Source organism: Triticum dicoccoides, chromosome 4B (genome assembly GCF_002162155.2).
Source record: "Triticum dicoccoides isolate Atlit2015 ecotype Zavitan chromosome 4B, WEW_v2.0, whole genome shotgun sequence".
Taxonomy (NCBI): domain Eukaryota; kingdom Viridiplantae; phylum Streptophyta; class Magnoliopsida; order Poales; family Poaceae; genus Triticum; species Triticum dicoccoides.
In genome coordinates, this window is record NC_041387.1 from 373,253,643 (window position 1) to 373,266,470 (window position 12,828).

The window sequence follows — 12,828 nt, forward strand, 5'->3', positions numbered from 1 at the left end:
AACCAATCTGGATATCGAACCTCGCGAATGACCCCCGTGGCTTCTAGCTTGCGGGTCTCCTGGACGATGAAGGCCTGCTTTTAAGTGGACTGCCGCCTCGCTTTCTGCTTTACGGGGTGCACGTTGGGGCACACGTTGAGGTGGTGCTCGATCACGCCCCGTGGGATCCCTGCTAGCTGATCAGGCTCCCAAGCAAACACCTTCCTGTTTACACGCAGGAACCTGACCAGGGCTTCCTCCTGCTCGGGCCCGAGGTGGGCGCCTATGGTGAAAGTGGCGCTGGTGGACCCGTCCTCGTCGACGGGTATCTACTTGGTCTCCGCCTTGTCTTGGGTGAACAATTGTTTTTTCTTGGCTGGTGCAGCCCCTTTGGGCTCTGGCGCCCCCGCATTGGCGGGCTGTGCTAACGCCGCCGTCTTGAAGGCGAGCTGGAGCGCTCGCAGCGCGTCCCCGGTGTCCCCAGGCACGGTGAGGACTTCGCTGCTCCTGGGCATCTTCATGAGGTTGTATGCCGGGTGAGTCGTGGCCATGAATTGGGCCAGCGCTGGGTAGCCGAGGATGGCATTGTAGGGGAGGCCGATTAGGGCGATGTCGAAATTGACCAGCTCCGTGCGGAAATTGTCATAGGTGCCAAAGGTCACTGGGAGCCGGATCTGTCCCAAGGAGCTGGATGACCCGCCCCCGATGCCCATGAAGGGCTGGCTCGACCGCACCCGCCCCCGGGGTATGTGGAGGAGGTCAAAAGTTTCGACTGAAAGCACGTTGAGGCCCGTGCCACCGTCGATGAGGGTCCTGGTGACAGCCACCTGACAGATGGTGGGGGTGCACAAAATCAGGATCGCACCCGAGCAGGCCGAGTTGGAGGGGTGGTCTTCCAAAATGAAGGCTAGCCTGGCCTGGGGTTCCGGCCGGTCCCGGGGAGCCCCCTGCCGCGCGGAGGTGGCGCCGACATGGAGGATGAACGGCTTGACATGGTGACTGGAGGGCGGCGCCTGCGAGCCGCCCAGGAGGGCCGCGACGACCTGGGAGGCCGGAGCGGCGTGGCGGGCGAGGAAGAGGTTGCGCGGCTCTTCCCAAGAGGCCACGGAGGGATGCAGGGGCGATACTCGTTGCTCATTCCCCGACGGGCCGGTGGCGGTGTTGACGGCAGGCGACGGGGAGCGACGAGGGCGCGCCGACGGGAGCCGTCCGGGCGACTCGAGCGGCGCGAGCAGCCCGACGAGCGTCGGCCATGGGCGCGATGGTCGGAGAAGAGAAGGGCGACGGAAGGAGAATTCCGGCGCACCCCTACCTGGCGCGCAAAATGTCAGATTTCGGGTTCCGGCAGACCCTTGAGGTTCGAACACTGGGGTGCACGCAGAGGTTTCGCCTTCTACCTACCTGTTCCTCACCGAATCGCTAGGATCTAAACTACGAGAAGAACAACACAAGGGACACAGGGTTTATACTGGTTCAGGCCACCATTGTGGTGTAATACCCTACTCAGGTGTGTGGTGTGGTGGATTGCCTCTTGGGCTGATGACAATACAAGGAAGAACAGCCTCGCGAGGGTCTGTTCTTGTGGTCTCTCTCTTGGTGCCGGCCGGATGGATCGGTCCCTCCACCCTGTGGGTGGCTAGTCCTATTTATAGGCGAAGGCCCTGGGCCTCTTCCCAAATATTGAGCGGGAAGGGCGCCAACAATTGGCCAATTTGAAGGGGAATATCTAGTACACTTATCCTGACTAAAGTTGGTCCTCGCCTGTCAAAGGCTCTGGTGGTGACGCCGACTTGGGCTCCACGGTGACCTCCATCCTGCCGTTGGACTGGTCTTGGTCTTGTTGCACCGAAATGGATGCCTTTGCTTGATGCTCTCACCTGCGCTTACTCCCCTTGCACCAAAGAGGAAAGAAGGACACTGTGCGGGCTGGCGCCCGGCTGGCGCCCGGCTGGCGCCCTTGGTCGTCATGGCTTGCGTCATGGGCACCTCGCGAGGTACCCCGCCTCGAACTCTCCGCCTCCTCGTGAGCCAGCCTGACGAGGCCGAGCCTGAGGAAGTTCCTTGTCGCCCGCCCCGCGAGGCTTGGCCCCTCGCGAGGGTCTTGAGCTTGCTTTGATGAAGATGGGCCGTGCCGGGCCCCCTTTGAGCCACGCCGTAGGCCGCAGGCAGGCAAGTCTGGGGACCCCCGTTCCCAGAACACCGACAACCTTTATGATCACCCAGTTACGAAGTGATGTTTGATAGCACACAAGGTATTCCTCTGGTATCCGGGAGTTGCATGATCTCATGGTCGAAGGAATATGTATTTGACATTAAGAAAGCAGTAGCAATAAATTGAACGATCATATGCTAAGCTAATGGATGGGTCTTGTATCCCGTTATCAAATGACAAGTCATGTCTATGGTTAGGAAACCTTAACCATCTTTTGATCAATGAGCTAGTCTAGTAGAGGCTTACTAGGGACTTGGTATTTTCTTATGTATTCACACATGTATTTAAGTTTCCGACCAATAAAATTATAGCATGAATAATAAACCTTTATCATGATTAGGGAAATATAATAATAATCACTTTATTATTGCCTCTAGGGCATATTTCCAACAATACTACCCTCGAAGACTATTGCGATCCCCTATACTTGTGGGTTATCAAATACATGACAACATTTGGCTCCTGCATTGCTGCCTACGCCGGCATGGGCACGGTGAGGAGATTTGCGGAAGAGATAGTGGCGCCAAGAAGAGCCATCCCTAAAAATGCTCTCTCCCGGACACCCCCACACAATGCTCTGAATCTGCGGCATGCCGACCTGGTCGCCTTCGGCTCCAGTGGATATGGGTGTCTAATTGGATTGGAAACGCAAACGCCGAAGAACGAGGTTAGATTGGGATGAAATTCCCAGAGAGAGAGAGAGAGGGAGAGAGAGACGACCAAATTTGTTTTGAGAGATATTAGGCCATAGGATTTGGTCGTGTTACGCAGAGGTGGTGCGGCAAATCCGGTAGAGATGTAGATTAGGGCGACCGGATCCGAGAGCACTCAACCAACATTAGACCATGGGGCAGAGGAGGGCGAGTCCAACATGGCTTTGTCGGCCAGGAAACACAGTCATATCAACGAATAGAATGGTTTCAGAGATGTGCCTGGTGGCGGCGCGGGGTAAGGAGGAGGGGGCTCATTGGACGGTGACATAAGTGCGGCGATGGCGATAGAAAGAAAAGGAAGCGGCAGCATACTGGGTGGGGAGAGAAAGAGAGGCGGTCCACTCGCTGTTGGAGCAGAACAAGCCTGTATAGTTATCCAATGAGAGACCCCTTCACATAGTCCAGACCCCTACCCTAGCGACATGTTCAAAATTAGGAGACCAAAATCTAAATCCACAGTCTCAATCGATTCTTAGCTCTCCAAACTCTAGGGAGCTTAGTGATATAATATATTACTGTTGAGTATCATGGTTATTTAGGAAACATAGGATAGCGTAGGATTTATTCTACCTTGCCTTGTACTCTAAGATGGTCATGTACTCCTATATATGTCAACGAGGCTCAAGCAATATATCAACGGTTACACCAATCCCTCTATTCCCTTCTAACATGGTACGATCCCTGGCATCGCCCCGTGGTTCTCCCCATGGTTGCATAGTCCCGTACGTTGCCGCTATGTCGCCCCTTCGGGCTGTAGTGTCGTGGCTAGTGGTCCACCGCTGCCCCGAGGCCGTCCGCTCCAAGCCATCCGCGTGGCTTCACCGACCATCGCGCTGCCGCTGCGTCACCCCATCGGGTCGTAGTGAGCATGGCACGCGGTCCCTGCCGCCATGAGGTTTTCCCCGCCATTGCCTCAACCCTTGTGCTGCCACTACGTCGCCCCTTCAGGCCGTAGCGCCACGGCACATGGTCCACTTCACCGTCCATGCGTGAATTCCATGTGGTATGCTCCTTGCCGCCTTCCTACGACCGGGAACACCACCGTACATTCTGATCTTTGTCATGCTATTGGATTCTTCCTCACCTACTTCGAGCATCGTCGCCATGCTCCTAACTTAGTTGCCGCCGCTCCCGCTCTTCTTCCCGCTCCATGGTGACTACCTCCACACAGGCCACACCAACTCGACATCGACCACAGTGTCACTTGCACGGCTACCTCGACCATGGCTACACCACCCTATGCTCTTGGCTACCTCGACACCGGCAAAAACAGCTATCGCCTTGCTTGACCAACCTTGTCGGTTTCAACTCCAGCCACAACTTCCATGATGCATCGACCGTTATGACTGTGGGGGGGGGGTGTTCGTCAACTTACCTTCAGATTCTTCTTTAGCCTCATCATCTGTGTCTATATCGTTTTGATTGCAGGGGGATGTTGAGTATCATGGTTATTTAGGAAACGTAGGATAGCTTAGGATTTATTCTACCTTGCATTGTATTCCAAGATGATCATGTAGTCCTATATATATATATGTCGTAGGGTGGAACCCTAAGATGGATCTTTCACAAATTGGAGGGGAAATCGCCAAGAACAAGATGAACACAAAGGGGAAAACACAAGAGGAACACACAAGAACAAGCCCAATTACACATCCATTAGACTTAAGTCCACACAAGATCCACAAAGGTAGATAAACAATAAGAGGAACATGGATACATGATAGAGTTCATCCCAAATCCCAAAGGGAGATGAGGTCTTGAGATCTAAAGAGATCCTTCCCTAGGTGGGGTCTTGAATCCACTAGGTACCTTCTCCTAGGCGGTCTTGATCCCCATGGGAGAAGGTAGATAGGAGCAAACTCTCAAGATCATATCATGTACTTTGTTGACCCTAACATATGGTCTAGGTACAGAATATATAGGTAGGTGGATGAAGGGGACAAAGTGGAGGCCCAACAGCAGCTCACAACCATCCATCTTGATGGGCCCGTGCGCACGGGGTAAGTTGGGCCCATGCGCATAGAGTATGTTGGGCCCATGCGCACGGATGTCCCGTGGGCATGGTACAAGCCCGTCTGCATGGGGTGCTACAGCGCTAGCTCCCTGTGTAACCCGTGGACATGGGGTCTCGGGGGGCCGTGCGCATGGGGTTGCCCGGGACTTGCAGACTTGCTCTTGATGGGCTTCTCCTTCTTCATCGTGGCCTTGGGGTCCTTCTCCTTGTCCTCCGGGAAGCTTCCTAGCTGCTTGGTGGCGGTCGCTCTCGTACCTAATGAGACACAACGTTCCATGGTGAGGTAGCAACCAAGTCCAATGGATATTCATGTAAATCTGAAGAGGAGCGGGTTGACCTTAAGTTTGGTATGTCCACTTGGGGCTTCAGGTGCAATGAAAGTGTGCATAGAGATGACCATAGGATGCTCCGCATCACCTCCTCCCCCTTGGGAAAGATCCAACCTAAGATCGTAAACCATATCGCCATGTACACGATAAGCATGGATGGACTTGTTTTTGGAGTGTATGTGATGGCGCGATCGAAGCACTCCAAGATGTCTTATTGCTTGATGAGGTTCCCTAAGATGATGGTGCCGTGCAATGTGTATGTCTTCACATGACTAATAAATCTCATGACGGTGCCGCCTTGTGAATCCTTCAAAACGAAAGAACATGAAAGACACTTGGAAAAACCAATGAGGTTAGCGTGAATGCAAAACCTATCATTCGGGTGGTGAGATACCCAACAAGTTTTTTATCATGCTTATCATAAGAAAGGACAAGGTAGTGTGACATGGTATGGAAGCTTATGTTGCGAGTACAACCAAATACATGAATCTCAAATGGACAAGCATGCTTCACAATGAAAGTGTCTAAGTCTCCAAGATCAATAAGCATAGCATCATTGCAATCACTACAATGTTTGATGAGAGAGGCAACAAATGGAGGCAAGGTACAATGATCTAGACAATGCAAGTGAGAGGCATGATCATATACGCCATCAACCCAATGCAATGAGCAATTATTTATCATGGGTGATGCGACAAAGCAAGCGATCATAGCAAACAAGTCATGCAAGCTAGTAGTGTGAAGATGCAACATACTAGAGGTAATCATGGTCATCATGCCATGTGTGCAAATAGTTGGCATATGCAATGTGCATGCATTTCAAGCATAAAACAAGATGTGAGCAAAGTATGCACAATATCATGGGGCACACATAGAACATGGCAATAGCAACAAGGATCTCCATCGAGCATGCAAATACACATGGTAGTAGTAGTGTGCTGAATCATATGCAAGTGCAAGCAAGGGTAACTATTGCATGGCAAAATCATGGAAAGAGCCATATCATGCAAAGTGAACATGGCAATATGGCCATAAAGTGAGAAGTGTTAAATAACCCATAACCACGTGAAAGCCATGTAGAAGAGATGCGTGACGTCATGGTGTGAAGTGAGAGGTGGGAATGAAAATCCATAGAATCCCAAGTCATCATTGCTCTCTAGAGCTTGTTTTGTCAACTCATGGGATTGTGAAGTTCACAAGTCTTCATGGGTACCTACACAAAAGAGACACAAACCAAACAAAGTGCGTGTGTGGTAAACGTACACATCATCCATCACGATGTGTATGTGCATGTGAGCGTTAGCACAAGATAAGCATTGCTCAAAGAAATTTGAGGCATGTTATATGAACATGTCATCCATCATGAAAGAATAATCATTATGTATGACACGATGGGGACACATATTGAGAGTGCTAGTATATGGCACATCAATAGCATGTTTATTCATGGAGAGCATAGGGTGCACACAATTATGAGGATCATGCAATGGATGGAATGGATCAAAATCCCGTAAAATGTATGACGAAACGATGGGGGTCTCCTCATGTGCAATAACGGAATCATCATATGGAGAAAATTGAAAACATGAAAAACAATGCATGTCCGAAGGTAGGCGGTCATGGCATGCCATGTGATGCAAAGGGAGCATATAAATATCATCACATGAAAAACAAATTCCAATAACCATGGGCTTGTCATCTATGGCATATGTGCAAATGGGATTTATTTTAATGGGGCATGCATAGGTACTATGTTGAGATTGTAATGATGCAATATGGGAGATCTCACTCATAGCATATGACAAGTTTAAGGGATTGTCAAACATGACGTGACAGATGGAATTTTCACATGATATCCGATAGATCATAGCATCACAACTAGGCAATTTGACGTGCTCATCATCATATTCATCATAAATAGGTGGATATCTAAGCATGTAGAAGACATAGTATGTGGTGAATCCATAGGTGATCATCATCATGCAAGCCATCAATATGAAGATAGTCCACTTGTGGGACAAACGAAGGACCATCACCTATGGTACCTTTGGAGCTCCACTAATGTGGTTTAGGTGAGGTTTCGTGATGGAACCATGTGGGGGTGGGTATCATCGTCCACCATGGCCATCCTCGTCTCCCTTGGAGGTATGGAACCATCGAGGATTGGTGCTTAGTGATGTAGGAGATCTAGCACCAAAGAAAACACACTCGGAGTAGAGGTTAAGTTGTTAGAAATCATAGTGGTCTCACGTGCCCTCTCAACTACCTCACTCACTATGTGTGGTGTCTCACACTCCCGCTAGGATGATCTCACTCATATAGTTGGTGGAGTCACTCAAATGGCTCTCAACCTCACATAGGATGCGTGGCCTGCTCTCGTGTGTGGGGCTAGTGGTGAACACACTCATCCTCCCATAGGAATTGCACTCAATGTCATATATGGTGGAGTCACTCATCTCACTCATGGGGTGGTGGCTCTCCTCACATGTAAAATGTAGCATCTCGTCATATGTGGGTGTCGGCAAGATGTGGGTGCAAATGTCTCCATGCTCAACCTCGTCATCCATAATGCATCCAAAGATGAATGGCATAGGATGTGGAAAATCATCACTCTCCTCGGAGACCAAAGAGAAGGTATCATGGGCAGTATCATAGCTAGACTCGGAGTAGGAGTCCCATTGGGGCGTCATCTTCATGTTGCTGAAGAGGTTCGTGCTCGTTACCATGGTTGAACGAGATGGCCCTTGCTTGACCGTCTTGTCGCTGTCTTGTATGAGGCCCATATGATGTGGCCCCTCGTAGCTCGTCTCCATGACCGAAGGGAATTTACCATGCTTGGACGTCTTCCTTGAGGGGCTTCCAAAGATGGAAGTGTCGCCCTTGCTTGCAATTGGTCGCATTGGACTTGATGATGTCAAAGTAGGCATACTCGTGGGAAGTAGGTGAAGATGTCGTATGTCCAAAGGTGAAGATGCCTTGAGAACACTTGGCAAAGATGCCGAAGTGGTGGTGGTAGCCGTAGAATCCTCTTGGTGGTGGCATTGCTGTGATTGAACTTGTAGTCGGTGGCATTCTTCTTTGTCATGCACATGTGTCTTGCGGTTCTCTTGGTGGACGTCTCGAAAATGATGACGGTGCCGTGCGGTACTTGCATCGTGTGGCCGCTCCGAAAGCGTGCAACTTGAGCGTCTCCGCCTTGAAGATGGCGAAGGGGAAGAAGACTTGTAGTTGGGAAACATGTGTCGGATGTCCTCCTTGTGTGCATCCAACTTGTCGTCGAGGTAGTCCCTTTTCCTTGCTTCAGAGTGTCGTAGGTTGATGGCGAGTCGCTCGATGTGGCCGAAGACCAAAGATGATGTGCTTTGCCTATCCATCACAAGACTCGAGTAGGCGTGAGTACGAAATGAGATAAACAATACCAAGATACCATTTCCCAAAGTTGAGGATGTATCCCGTGTCACTCAATGTGAAATGAAAGAATAGTGGAATTGGTACCGGACTTGTTCACTCACACCTACAAAGTAAAAGCTTATCGAGTGGCTTGGTTAGGACAGGTGGCACAAAATTCAGGCAAATGTTAGTCCAAGATATTGAAAATGTTGAGCAAGATTCACAAAATTGCAATGTAAAGCAAATAGATCAAAGCTATGCTAACACAAGAAACACACACACGAATAGATAGATGGGATCCGCACAACCAAGGAATGAGCACAAAATGTGTTGCCATGGAAAAAGCTCTTCTTGCATGGATGCTAGAGAGACACTAGATCGATTGATCAAATGGGCAAGATACGCTTGTGCACAAACCTATGAGAGTAAATGTGTCGTCTTCAGTCCCAAGTATGCTATGTATGTATGCTCCAAGTGTATATACTATGCAAAATGGCTCAATTGTATTCTATTGCTTACAAGCTCCTTTGTATCTCCTCTTTTTCTTAAAAGCTTTTTGCACGTTTTTTATATGCTTGATGCTCGAGCCAAGTATGATATGAGACAAGTATGTAAGATATGCATGGGAGAGACTTATGGAACAAAGATGATAGCAAGATGATTACATGCTAAAACTAGTTATGAATCATAAGCGTATCACTAAGGTGCACAAATAGTGTGGCCTGGCAATTCTCAACTTGCTGGTCTCGATAGGTAAGGCACACAATAGGCTCGGGGCAATCAATGCAATGGCAAGGAATATGTACAATCATGTCGTCAAGGTTACCGTCAATGGTTTGTCATGTGTACGCAAGGACGAATAGTGACGAAGTGGTCGTTGTTGATGTCGAAACCGGGGCAATGATGAGTGGCAGTGATGTCGAAGTCGAACTGTTCCTAAGTAGCCAAAACACCTTAGGAAACGAAAAAGTCGCGAACTCAAAATCTCAAACGTCAAATGTCAAATGGTGGTAGCGGACATGTGGTGGTGGTGTCGGAGATGGCAATGGGAAGTGGTGGTAGTGGTTGATAAATAAGCAACCGTCCCTAAGTAGCCGAAACACCTTAGGAGACTCAAGTCACGACTCAAGCAACCAAAAATGCTATATGGAGCAAAATGGGTTAGGTTGTGGAAAGCTATGGTGGTTTTGTGGATGATATGGTGGAGGGCCTAGGAAAAGATGCCAAAATTTCAAAATTTTGATGGAGTCAAATGATGTGGGAACCTATCTAGATGGATGGGGTGTCAATATCTACTCAACGAGCTACAGAACATCAAAAATATACTTCGGATGTGAAAGTTATGGCCAAAATGGTGAAGTGCAGTTGGCTGCTGTAGGGGGGCCGTGCGCATGGGGTCCCGTGTTCATGGTACAAGGCCGTGGACACGGAGTCTCCAGGGACTTCACGGGGTGCCGTGTGCACGGGGTCTGGGGCCCGTGGGCACATGGTGGGCAGAAATTTCGCGATTTTGTGGCTCAAATTTGAGGTGGAAAGAGAAATTGGTGGTGGATCTCATGGTGGCGAGGAGGGTAAGTCCAAGATCAACTTGCCAAACCACAAAATCATGGATCAAACACAACAAAATCTCACAAGAACCAACAAATTGCAAGAAAACATTTTTTGGGCTATTTTTGTGGGGATTTTCGAAATTTGGCAAGAACAAGCAAAATTAGGCTAGAAAACAAAGAGGGGGGTCCAAATTCATGAGAAACCATGGATCATGATTCCATAATGTTGTAGGGTGCAACCCTAAGATGTATCTTTCATGAATTGAAGGGGAAATCCCCAAGAAAAAGATGAACACAAAGGGGAAAACACAAGAGGAACACTCAAGAACAAGCCCAATTACACATCCACTAGACTTAAATCCACACAAGATCCACAAAGGTACATAAACAAGAACAAGAGGAACATGGACACATGATAGAGTTCATTCCAAATCCCAAAGGGAGATAAGGTCTTGAGATCTAAAGAGATCCTTCCCTAGATGTGGTCTTGAATCCACTAGGGATCTTCTCCTAGGAGGTCTTGATCCCCATGGGAGAAGGTAGATTGGAGTGAAGCTCTCAAGAACATATAATGTACTTTGTTGACCCTAACATATGGTCTAGGTATGGAATATATAGGTAGGCGGATGAATGGGACAAAGTGGAGGCCCAACAGCAGTTCATAGCCGTCCATCCTGATGGGCCCATACGCACGGGGGTCCCGTGGGCATGGTACAAGCCCGTGCACATGGTAGAAGCTCGTGCGCACGGGGTGCTATAGCGCTAGCTCTCTATGTAGCCCGTGGACACGGGGTCTCGAGGGCCCGTGCGCAAGGAGTTGCCTGGGACTTGCAGACTTGCTCTTGATGGGCTTCTCCTTCTTCATCCTGGCCTTGGAGTCCTTCTCCTTGGCCTTCGGGAAGCTTCCTAGCTGCTTGGTGGTGGTCTCCCTCATACCTAATGATGCACAACGTTCCATGGTGAGGTAGGAACCAAGTCCAATGGATATTCATGTATATTTCGAAGAGGAGCGGGTTCACCTTAAGTCCAGCAGATGAGGTTGGTAGTCTTCAAGCGGGTCCATATGGGGTGGTTGCCTTAATTTTTGCTAAGTGCTTGCAACTCTCGTTTTTAAAACTATTTGGCTTTTGAGTTGTAACACTTAAACTTGATGGTCGTCTGCTAATTTTGCTGCTACATTGTGATGTGATGATAAATTCCGCATGAAGTCATTTTGTAGATGTCCATTTTTCATTGTGCATATAATTATCTTCATTACTTTCATATATGCATGATGAATTGTCTTCGTACATTGAAGATGGCCTCCACAAAGCAAAACCTGCCATGTGCATTTGCATTCAAAAGCAAACTACTTATATGCACATCTTCAGAAGGAGCCTCTTTTGATCTATGAAGACAATGCTCACAAAACTGAACTTTGACATACTTTATCCCCATTGAAAACTTCAACCATCTTGTCATCAATCACCAAAAAGGGGGAGATTGTAAGTGCATCTAGTGACACCCCTAGTTGGTTTTGGAGTATTGACGACAAAGGTAGTTGAGGGACTAATGTGTTTGTGAGAATTTCAGGATAATACAGGTAGTAGTCCCTCATTGGTTCGCTTTACCTACCAGAGATGACCCCTAAAAATGTGTGAAGACATTGAAGACAATGGTGTTTCGTGAAGACATTCACGATGAAGATTTTGACGTGTGAAGATATTCACTTGAAGACTATGGACTGCGAATACATACTTGTTTCACAGTTTCCTTTCTTCTTTATTGAGTCATAGGAACCACTATACTGTTAAGTGGGGTCCAAGTGAACAAAGTAAGAGTGACTGATGTGATGCTCAACCAAATCCTATGTCTTCAAGTGAAGACAATGAAAGCAAACCTTATCCAGAGCTAGATGAGTCAGCTTTGCTTGTAGCCCAAGGCAAGCTGCCGCGTGTGTTTGAAATCTGACTGTTGGACACTTGTCGGTTCCTTAGTGACCCAGGGTCATTTCGGACATATCAGGTCAGGTTGCTACTTGGCTATAAATAGCCTACCCCTACACCATAAATTGGTGGCTGCTCAGAGTTAGTGCATGCCTTTTTTTGTTTGAGAGCAACCCACCTCCGAAGCATTTGAGAGAGAGATCCTTGCGAGGACTAAGCCCAAAACACCCAGAGCCAAGGAGTGTTAGGCATCACTAAAGTCTTTCTGTCCGCGTGATCTGAAGACTTGTTACACTTGAGGACTGTGAATCCTCCAGCTGGTTGGGCATCGTGTTCTAAGCATCCAAGGGTCATTGTGGAATGTCGGTGAACGAAGTCTGTGAAGGTTTGGAAGTCTACCTTGAAGACTTACCAGAATGATTGGGCGAGGTCTGGGTGTCCTGAGCTCAAGGGGAATAAGGTGAAGACTCGGTCTTCTGAGTTCAATCTCAGCCTCCCTAACCAGACGTATAGTTGAGACAATAACTGGAACTGGTCTACCAAATCCTTCTCTTCACCAAGCAACTGGTTCTATCCCCTACTCTCATTACTCTATAGTTTGTCTTCGTGAAGTCATTGCTTGCCTGCCAGATTCATTTCACTTCACTGTGTGAAGACTTATATCGGTTTGGCTTCGTACTGCCTTCCATCCTGATTCTATCTACCTAGCTGCAGTT